Here is a 12,025-nt window from a genome sequence, read left to right on the forward strand (position 1 = left end):
CAGAGCCTTCCTTCCTTAGCACTTTCTAAAGACAACAAAAACTTTTTAGCATACCCATTTCTCTATCAATGCTATCTCTAAGGCTCCCTATGACTCAACTATTTATATCTTTCCTTCATACAATACCATGGTCCGCGGACCATGGGAGAATCTTAAAACCAAGCAAAACAGAAGGGCTATGACCCATTTGACTGATCTATCCGTGCGCTCCAAATTCATATATCGCGAAGACTTTACATTTTTTTACAATTTGTTTTACAAAATTTGGTTAAATTAACCCAAAACTAACCCTGGGGACCCTATCCCAACACTGGAAGTGTTTCATTAGTGTTTTGACATCCGACAATGTGTCTATAGGACATTCTTGAATCAAATTAGCGTTGAAATGATTCTTGCGAATGGTTTTAGTGAGGTTGTTTGCAACGTCCCTTGCACTAAAGATGGTTGTGTCCACCTGTTTCATTTTCATATCCCAGTCCAAAAAAGGATTTCCTTTTGTGAATCTTGAATCCTTGTAGGATAGGATGCTATGCCATCTGCATTGTCTTGCTAGGAAACATAGTCAGAAATCTTTTCTTCGATGTCATCAAAGTATGTCCTCAGACTAGACAACTGATTCATCAGTGAATCACTTGTCTTACACAAATCATATATTGTTGTTAACTTCTAGCAGAAAACAACTTTTTGTTGAGCCAGGAGAGTGTTAAGTTCCCCTTCTTCTTTCTTGAAATATTAAATCTTAGGATTATCTTTGATTTGATAAATCATGAGCTGGAGTGGTCGCAATTGATAATTTTTTATTTTGATCTTAGCTTCATGTTGAAGCTTCATCGCATCAAAGCTTTTCTGCAGTTGAATTACCTGAGTCTGCCATCCCTCATCAACGCTTTGTTTTGCATTGAGTAATGCATATTCTAATTGAAGGATCTTGTCATCCTTCTCCTTGATCAATTGTTGTACTTTTGAGGCTTTATCCACAGTGGATGTAGCATATGCCCCTGTGAACTGCGGTAACCTTGTTAGATCATTGGTAGGGTCAGTTTGGGGATCCTTCCAAACAATATTCAATGGTATATTTCCCAAAACTAAGGTATAGGACTATTCATTTCTTTTCCTATTCCTTTGTCTGCTCATGACAACCTTGTACTTTGGACTGTAAAATACACCTAGGGGAGGTATTTATTCTATCTTGAGCACGAATTTTGATGTAGGGTGAGCCAGAATGATTTCTAGGTCATTAGTGCTGACCGCTTTATCTAAATACTCAATATTGAGTGGGACCTTCTTTGTAAACTCAGGAGTCTTAAGAGTTTCTTTTGGTGATGAGGTCTATGCTTCCTGTACCTTGTCTAGCTTGTTGGTAGATGGTGACTCCTTAGTTTGCTGTGTCGATGTTTCCCTTCCTTTATTTCCCTAATTTACTTTAAGATCTTTTGAAACCTAGGCTGAAACCTATTCCTACCGTGAAACTAATTGCGAAATCACTAATATATCAAGGCGATATTCTCTAACCTTGAACTCCTATACTATCTGAACTTTATTAACTCTTTGGGGTTTAGGCGATCTTTGGCTAACATTTCTACCTGTTGATAGTCTTGCACTGTTTCAAACATGTCATAGAAATTATCAGGCTTGTGCTGAAATTGCCGAACCTTGACATGAGTTGTGAAATTCTGGGCTACCTTGGCTGGACCATACTTCCTAGGCCAAACAGTGGGAAATTTCATACACAGTATATTATCAATTTCAAGCGTTGTATGGCTAAAATTAAATAAAAAACTCCACAATGAATAGGAAAATTTTCCTAGATAGATATTTTAGCTTCCTTAAGGGATTTGGCTAAGCCATTGCCTACAGTTTGATAGGCAACTTCTCGGGCTAGGATTTTGTTAGGTACATAGAGAGGGAGGACATGAGTGGTAACTAGGCTTCCATAAATCCTTATATAGGTGAATAAGTCATCTCCAAACCATTTTCCTATAGCTGTAAGGTCATCCAAAGCTTCTCTTGAAAACCTAGGAGGTCTTTCATAAAAAATGACTTAGTACAAGGGTAACATCATTCCATGAATGGGGGCATGATCTTGGTAGTAATATTGTGCTTGCTTCGATAGGATAGGATCTGGGAGACTAGATTGTTGGATAGGATAGTGGCCCAATCCATAATATAGGCTTCAGAGGCAACCTCCATTAGGGGAACCTATTCTATTGTGAATTTCTATGTATTAGGTTGCCCGAACAATCTACACATCATAGCAACAATGTGACAATGAGGACCAGCAAGGGAGATGTTGGGCCAAGAAAAAGGTATGTTTTCTGCTCGTAAATAGCTTAATTAAGCATTTTTCATCACATGTTTATCTTTGTTTTATAAATAAAAATAGAGGAAACAACAACAGAAGCTGGGTAAAATCGGCTAGTAACAAATTAGATAAATTTGGGCAGGGAAACCTGACTTTCACTATCTTTATATGTAGGGACGTGGATTGGACAATTGTTATTCAATCAACAAAACAACAACAGCTAGTAAAGGAAAAGAGACAACGTCTTGAGCATGGAAGACAACGGAAGACCAGAAGGACCCATGCTATTCTATGATGAAATCATATTGAGTGTTGCAAAATCCTTAGGATCCCCTGATCCCGAAGCAAACTGAACAACTAGTTAGGAATTTGCATATTGTAACTATTCTTTTTGGACATATAATACTTTCATCACAGTGTTGTTGTAACTCTATTATTGATTTTAATGAAGAAGATTGTGTTTAATTCATAATCATATTCTGAATATCTAACAGCGGGGACTTCTGGAGACTTTGGGCCTAGTAAATAGGAGATCTCCTGCTTCAATTGTGCTATAATTATTGTTGTTTATTCCCATAGATGTTTATTATTGTTAGTTTGTAAAGCTAGCATCATTCTGATTACTGTGAGGATTTATGATTCTGATTTGCATTTGTTGTTCAGCCAAGATTCTAGATTTAGCTTTGTGTTATAAATGCGTGATACTCTTTATTGAATTGGTTATGTTAATTTAAGTATTAGATCGCTGTCCATTCTAAAGTAACGTTATCATAGATTTCAAATCCAGAGTTGTTTTCTTTCCATGAAATGTTTATATGGTTATTTTCTATTCAACTGTTATAGCTTTCCTTCATGTTAAATGAATTAATTTTAATACCAATTAGATTTCCAAGTGTGATTCTTTCTATTTTCATTCTAATTCAGTTTCTTACAGAAAAAATTAAGTAGATTTGAAAGTGTGTTATGAATTCCTTTAAAAATTGTTTGGATTGAATTTAGAAAATTAGACATTAGCAATTGCAACAATTCCAACTTATTTCATTAGAAGTTGACCTCTAAATTCACTACATATATAGTGCTGACACTCTTGAAATAAAAAGACTTGCATTGGGTTGATGATTAATGTAGGTATTAAGATTGCTTGTAATAAGACATCTTAATGCACTAACATTTTGGTGTCATTGCTGGGGAGAGTGTTTCGAAGTGATTTCTTTTAGCTTGATGTAAAAGAACTGGGTTTTAAAAACAAGAGGTAAGAACTTGTGTAACTAGAAAGTAAAGTGCTTACTCCTTAGCCCGCTTTTCAGCAATTGCATATAAGTTAAATAGGAATAGATTTTTTTATGAATGAATAGGAATAAAAAGTTAGAAAAAGATCAGAACCCCCCACCTAAATCCGCAAAACCCAAGGGATTGGTGAGCCTTGGGAGAAAAACTTTTATAGACAAAATCGTAAGAAAAACAGAGTCTCAAGCATCAGAAGGATTCCAGATTGTATCAGGGAAAAGCCCTACTGTAATCCCTCAGGCAATAGGCTCACCATCTGCAGCTTATCCTGAGATTCATAGCCAAATTGGAGGATCTAAACATAGTTTTTAGGTTACAAAAATTTACATTCTTATCCTCTACAAGTGGGAAAATCATGCAACTTAAGAGGAGGAGAGGGAGAAACCAGTGGAACTACTAAGGCAGGACCAAAATTGTCTGAACAAGGATTTCTTTTGATCCTAGATTTAGGCAGTGCTGCAAAACCAACTCGAATTGCAAATCCTCGGCTTACTCAAGTAGCACGCCCTGAAATCCCTAAAGGATATTAGCACATTTTTTACCAAATGGCAAATCTACCACCTCAAGGTAAGACCTTGACATTGGAATACCCCATAGTCGACCAAGTGGCCAATGCCCTAATGAAAGCTATTCCTTTACAAAGCATCTTAACCTTTCATGGGATGATCACAGAGGATACAAATGCCTTCTTATTTGAGTTTGATGTCCTCTACAGAGGGTATGACTATACCACTGACCCTCAAAAATTAAAATCGTTCCCTTCTACTCTAAAAGGAGAAGATTTGTGGTGGTTCATGGGTTTAGGCAGACGTACTATTAACTTTGGGGATGACATGAAAACTTCTTTCCTCACAAGGTACCAAGACTGTTGCAAGGCTAGGGAATTAAAAGATGAAATCTTTAAGATGGCTGCAAAGGATAATGAAAATCTAGAAGAATATGTCGAACAGTTTCACTATAATTTGCACAGATCCCCTCACACCACTTTACAAAAAGAAGCCCTAAGAGCTACCTTAATTAAGGGAATGAAAGAAGAATGGATAGAAAATCTAAATTGGATGGGTAAATGAGATATTTCTCAAGAAGATTATGATGAAATCATTCACTTGTGTATCAGGGGTTCGCGAGGTAGCACATGCACCGGGTCAGGAAGCCGAGATCCTATGACCAGAGGAAGCAAACCATATAGTGGAGGCATAACAAGAATTTAAAATGATAACCTCCTGGAAAAATTCAAGACATACATCCTGGGCACCCTTACAATGCAGCTGGATGAACTGTAGGCTAAACAGAAACAAGCCTTAGCAGAACAAAACTTGGTCGTTTTTTGCCCATGCTACAGGAAGAAGCACAACCAACGGGAGTGTCCATTTTATATGGTCTAGATATGTGCCATCTGCAACAAGGATCACACTGCTGACCAATGTCCATCACTTCCAGGGCTGAAAACAGTTTTCAAAGAAGTAGAAGAAGAGACAGAGCTAGTATACTTAATGAACTAGCGTCGATAGTGGTAGGCAAAATCCACAGGTATGTCACAAGACACATCCCAGTTCTTTCCTGCTTCATCATTTAATCAACAACAGAACCCCAGGGCAGCATGGCAAGGCCAATCACCTTACTCGAATTGGAAATCCCAGCCATTTCCTATGACACCTTTGCCAACTCAGTCCTTTTCAGGTAATGGCTGGGTGAATTCTCCTTTTACTCTAGTTTGGCAAGGCAATCCATATCCATCCCAGTGGCCTGCCTCTACTTCTCAAAATCAAAACTAGCCTTCAAATTGGCAGCGACCTTTGGGGATATCTAATGCACCTATGGGGACAGATCCTCAACCTCAACCTACATTATCAACCCCATATCCATTACAACAAAATCCTCAGCCCCTTCTGTGTCCTCAATTGCTAGCTCAACCGAATCTGAATCCCAATAACGGACTGGTTTAGCTGGTGCAAATTGTCAAAATCTCAGACTATGAGATTGAAAAAAAATAAAGTAATGAACTTAGATTGAGGTAGGGATGCATCATCACCCTGAGGAAAGCAAAGACCAACCATCAATTGAGTTAGAAACCCCGCCTGTACATATACCATCAATTGTGACTGACACAAAAATAAAACAAGGAGAAGATGTAGATGAGCATAAAGACCCTGAAAAACTCATACTCACTAGTCCCCCATTCCCCAAAAGGTTAAGAATGCCTAAACCAGTTGATTATCCAGACTTTGATCTTGTTGGGGAACTGAAAAATCTTTGTATTAAAATTCCTCTCCTCTATGCCATCCAAGATATTCCTATTTATGCTAAAATGATTAAAGATCTATGTGTAAAGAATCCTGTGAGGAAAGCAAAAGCTTCACCCACCATTCATGTTGTAGGGACCTTATTTGATTTTCTCTTGGGAGGGGAAACTATGGTAAAGTATGAAGATCCTAGGAATCCCATAGTCATAGTTCAAATATATGGCCACTCCTTTCCAAATATGCTAGTTGATCTAGGTGCAGCCATTAATATATTAACAATAGAAACCTACCATACACTTGGTATTACAGCTCTAGAACGAACCACCACCCTGCTAGAACTTGCTGATCATTTGGTGGTAAGACCAGAGGGAAATTTACAGGATATTATGGTTTCTGTTGATTCATGGGAGTATCCAGTATATTTTCTCGTTATAAACCCAAAGAGTCAACCCTCTTATTTTGGGCCGACCTTGGCTGGCAACAGTTGATGCTTATATAGGTCGCTGAGAGGTCAGCATGACCATTGCTAAAGGGGATGCTGTAAAAAATCTTGTTTTATATCCTTCTGCCAAACCAAGTCTACCCATTGTAAAAATATGTAAACAACCACCCACATACCTGGAAGAAAGCATTCATTCACCTCTTATAGTAGTAGAGGCACTTGAATTCAAGGATCAGACCGAAGATGATGTTATCAACAACTTTATCAATCAACCAGCTAATGTGAATAATGTCAAATGTTAAATGTTAAAAGAAATTCTTGATAATGAAGCCTTGGAAGAACCTTTGAAAGATATTGATGATCATCATATCTATACAACTGCTATTCATAATAGCAAGCATATTGAAATTGAAACAGGAAAGATTTTAAATATTAATGATAGCCTGGACAGTGACCAACAACAAAAACTCATTCAGGTCCTACAAAAATGTAAAGGGGATTTTTCCTAGGATTATCCTGACGTGAAGGGCATAGATCCATAGTTATGTATGCATCATATCTACACCGAAAAGGATGCTCGTCCTATCGGCTGCCTCAATGGAGGTTGAATCCACATCTCAAGGACATTATAAAAGAAGAGCTACAGAAGGTGTTGTACGTGAATTTCATTTATCCCATTTTGGATAGGAAATGGGTCTCTCCATTGGTAGTTCTCCCCAAGAAAAATGGGAAGTGGCATATCTGTGTGTATTATCGGGAATTGGACAAGGCAACACAAGAATATCACTTCCCTCTTCCATTAATTGATCAAGTCCTTGATACTCTGGCAGGGAAGCAGTTCTTTTCCTTTTTAGATGGCTTCAACAACTATAATCAGATTCAAATCACCCTTGAAGACCAAGACAAAACAACCTTCACCTTTCTGTGGGGTACATTCACTTATAGAGTGTTACCATTTGGCTTATGCAATGCTCTAACTACATTTCAAAGAGCTATACTCAACATTTTAGCTAATCTGATAAATGAAGGTCTTGAGGTTTACATGGATGACTTTACCCTGTATGGGGATGACTTTGATCAAGCGCTACAAACATTACAAAAGGTTTTGGAACGATGCATCGCTACTAGGTTGTGTTTAAGCAATGTCAAGTGTCACATGATGATGACAGAAGGTGTAATCCTTGGACATTATATTTTTTTAGTAGAAATACAAGTAGATCCAGCAAAGATACAGGTAATTCTCTTACTACCTACATCCTATACTCAAATTGAGGTACGTAGATTCCTTGGATATGCAAGCTATTATTGTAGGTTTATTTTTTAAAAATCACAAATTGTTGTGCCTTTATATACTTTAACAAGAAATGTTGACTTTAAATGGTCTGAAAAATGTGACACAACTTTTATAGATTTAAAGAAACTAGTTTCGACGACACTAGTATCATGTGGACCTAACTAGGAGCTGCCCTTTCACATCTCCATGGACGCATCAGATGCAGAAATAAGCATTGTCCTCAGTCAAGAGTAGGATAGAAAACCTTATGCTATATATTATATCAACAAGAATCTTACTGCTGCTGAACTTAATTATATAGTAACAGAAAACGAATTCTTAGCTGTCATTTATGCCATAAAAAAAATTCAGACATTATATAACTGGATATCAAGTTTTTCTATATATTGATCATTCCGCCATTAGGTACTTAGCTAACAAACCTATTACAAATGGTCGAGTGACTCGCTGGTTTTTGCTTTTGTAGGAGTTTTACATCACCATCAAATATCGTTTGGGGAAGGAAAACCCAGTCGTTGATTTTCTGTCTCGAGTTCCAAATATAAATGATCCATTGGTAGTGGACGACCAATTTCTAGATGAAAATTTGTTTGCCATAGCAGTCAAAATGCCATGGTATGAAGATGTAGAAAATTTTATGGCAGTGGGAAAGCTACCCAGGCACTTGACAACAAGGGAAAGGAAATAGATTGTCCAACACCAATTTTTATTGGATTGGTGGATACCTTTTTCATACAAGGTTTGATATGTGTATACGCAGATGCATTCGTGAGGATGAAATTTATGACATCCTGAAGGGTTGCCATGATGAGCCTTGTGGAGGACACTTCACAGATCGTAGAACAGGGCATAAGGTACTACAAATGAGCTATTATTGGCCCACTATTTTTAAATATGCTAAGAAATATGCCCAGGCTTGTGATAGCTGCCAAAGGATGGGCTAACCTAGTCAATCTGATGAAATGCCACTGCAGCACCAATTGGTAATAAAACCTTTTGAAGGATGGGCATTGGATTTTGTTGGCCCATTTCATCTGCCATTGAACCAAAATGCCTATATACTAGTTGCCATAGATTATGTAACAAAGTGGGTAGAAACAATAGATTTTCCAAGAGCTACAGAAGAAGCTGTAATTAATTTCCTTTTTGGGATATTTGTGTCATATGGTTTACCTTGAGAAGTGATAATGGATGGAGGATGGAAATTTGTAGGACACAATATTACAACCACTCTAAGGAACCACCACATTACACATAGAGTCACTTCCTTGTATCACCCGCAGGCGAACGGGCAGGTTAAAAGCACCAATAAGGTCATCAAAACAATTTTTACCAAGACAGTTTCAACACATTGGCGGAACTGGGCTGCTAGACTGCCAGAGGCCTTGTGGGCCTATCACACACCTTGGAAAAATACTACTCAATATTCTCTGTACCAACTTGTATCTGGAAAAGAACCTATCTTTCCTATTAAATTTGAAATAAATACTCTTAGAACAACTCAGGAAGTGGGATTGGATCTTATAGAAGCCCAAACCAAATGACTTCAACAAATAAATGAATTGGACGAAGCTTGACTACTTTCTCTACAATGCACCGCAATTATTCAGTAACAAAGGGAAAAGTGGCACGACAGTCTTATTAAAAGGAATACGTTTCAAAAAGAAGATTGGGCACTCCTCTATGACTCCAGATTCTTAGACTTTCCAAGAAAGTTACAGACAAGGTGGCTTGGCCCTTATGAAATTCAAGAAATACATAACAATGGTACTCTTACTTTGACCACTATTGATGATTTGGCCATTCTTTCAAGGTGAATGGGCATCGGGTGCATCTTTATCACAAACCACTCATTAAATAGTCTTTTTGTCAACAAGTACGTGATGACCCCACTATGAAAATTTTAGTGGCGGGGAGTGATGACCCGACAACTTTGCTCTTGTAAAAATGTATCTTTATTCAGCTGTAAATAATGTATATATTATTTTACGGTTGATTGCAATTTAGTTAGGCATCACCATGTAGATATGAGGATTTCTCTTGTTTTTGGGTGTGTTTAGTTTTGTTTTTCAATCGATTGAATGGTTGCTATTCAATCAATTGAAAAACACTTTTTGTTTGTTTTTCTATTCAATCAATTGAACAACACTTTTTGTTTGTTTTTCTATTCAATCAATTGAACAACACTTTTTGTGTATTTTATTGTTCAATTAATAGAACAACATTTTTTGTGTGTTTTGTTGTTCAATCAATTGAACAACACTCTTTTGTGTGTTTTGTTGTTCAATCGATTGAACGATTATTGTTCAATCAATTGAACATCACTTTTTTATGTGTTTTGTTGTTCAATAGATTGAACGATTGTTGTTCAATCAATTGAACAACACTTATTTGTTGTGTCTGTTTTACTGTCCAATCAATTGAACAACACTTATTTGTTGTGTCTGTTTTACTGTCCAATCAATTGAATGATTGTTGTTCAATCAATTGAAAAACACTTATTTCTTTTTATGTGTTTTAGTGTTCAATCGATTGATCAATTGTTGTTCAATCAGTTGAACGACACTTATTTGTTTTTATGTGTTCTGCTGTTCAAACGATTGAACAATTGTTGTTCCATCAATTATACAAGACTTTTTGCATGTTCTTCTATTCAATCAATTGAACAACACTTTTTGCATGTTTGTTGTTCAATCATTTGAATGATTACTGTTCAATCAATTGAACAACACTTTTGTGTGTTTTGTTGTTAAATCATTTGAATGACTACTGTTCAATCAATTGAAAAACACTTTTGTGCGTTTTGTTGTTCAATCGATTGAACAATTTATGTTCAATAAAATAACATTGATTTCTTTTTGTGTGTTTGTTGTTCAATCGATTGAACAATTGTTGTTCAATCAATTGAACAACACTAATTTCTTTTTGTGTATTTGTTGTTCAATCATTTGAATAATTGTTGTTCAATCAATTGAACATCATTGATTTCTTTTTGTGTGTTTATTATTCAATCGATTAAACAATCGTTGTTCAATCAATTGAACAACACTAATTTCTTTTTGTGTGTTTGTTGTTCAATTGATTGAATGATTGTTGTTCAATCAATTGAACAACATCAATTTTTCTTTTGTGTGTTTGATGTTCGATCAATTGAACAGATATTGTTCAGTCGATTGAACAATCACTGTTCGGTAGAATAAATAGCTGTGATTTCTTTTTGTTGTTTCATTGCTGATCATTTTTTTCCATTTTCTTTCTCTTCTATGTTTTGAATAAAAACCATCTGGTTGGATTTGTGCCTAAGATAAAGAAAAACAACAATGTTAATACCATTATGATTTATGAAACCTTTTGATGGTCATATTTATTCAAAATCTGACATGGTGCATCTCTATAATGACTGGCTGAATATCTTCCCTTTGGACACATCATAAAATGATTTATTATCTTAATACCATGTTGGTTTATCTTTTACACTTTAAAATGGATAAATCCCTTTGATATGATGATATGGGGGTAAAAGCATAACTTTCATTGGCATTTTTTTTACTTCTTACACCATCCTTGACTCTTAAGGAGTAAATGAGCCTCCCTCTCTTTACAATAAAAGCATCAAAATATGAAAATATGAAAATATAAAAATATGAAAATGCAACAAACATTGTCTTAAAGAGGATAGGGGGTCTCAGTACGAGCCAGCCTACCATGATCATAAGGATGTAATGGGTGAAATTCCATTATGGCCACCACACCAAGGTAATGACCTTCTTGATAATTAAAACTGTCATAAGGATAGGGGGTCTCATCACAAGCCAGCCTGATCACTTTGTTATATCTTGGTGAATGGCACTATGATTATTTGGTTACCATGCTAGCATACTAGTCTCTTTATAGCAAAAAAAAGGATAATAATCTAAATACTAAAAGGAGGACTTAAGCTCATTTGTGGGGTTAAAAAGAAACCCTGTTGAGGTTATGAATTCCTGCTGGTTGCAGTGGCTCTACTTGTGGTATTGAAGTACTATGTTGCACTGCCAAATTCTCTCTATCCTATTACCACCTATGGATTAGTTTCTAACGGAAAATTTTCCATTTGAACAACATTTCTAATTTAATTAGCCAACATGCATGGTAACCTATAACTTATATGCATTATATAATTATTGTCCAATCACTTTACCGCCAGTCATTAATACTTATTGCTGGTCATGCATTTGTCACTTTTTCACCTAAGGTAAATGTCTATTGACATAATGATATAAATCTCTGTTTTATTTTATGGGAATTTAAAAATTTTTTACGTGTACTACTTTGATTTCCATTTTTTTATATTACACTGCTTTTATTGATTGGTTGCCTGCATTTATGATTTATCGACGCTTTCTCCCTTTTTCCCATGTCTGGTGGACGTGGACGCCCTTTTCTGATTAGAGGGGGGATGGTCTATGTATGAACAA

The sequence above is a fragment of the Pinus tabuliformis genome, chromosome J, assembly GCF_031772625.1.
Source record: "Pinus tabuliformis cultivar Carrire ecotype Pingquan chromosome J, CPIR1, whole genome shotgun sequence".
NCBI classification, from domain to species: domain Eukaryota; kingdom Viridiplantae; phylum Streptophyta; class Pinopsida; order Pinales; family Pinaceae; genus Pinus; species Pinus tabuliformis.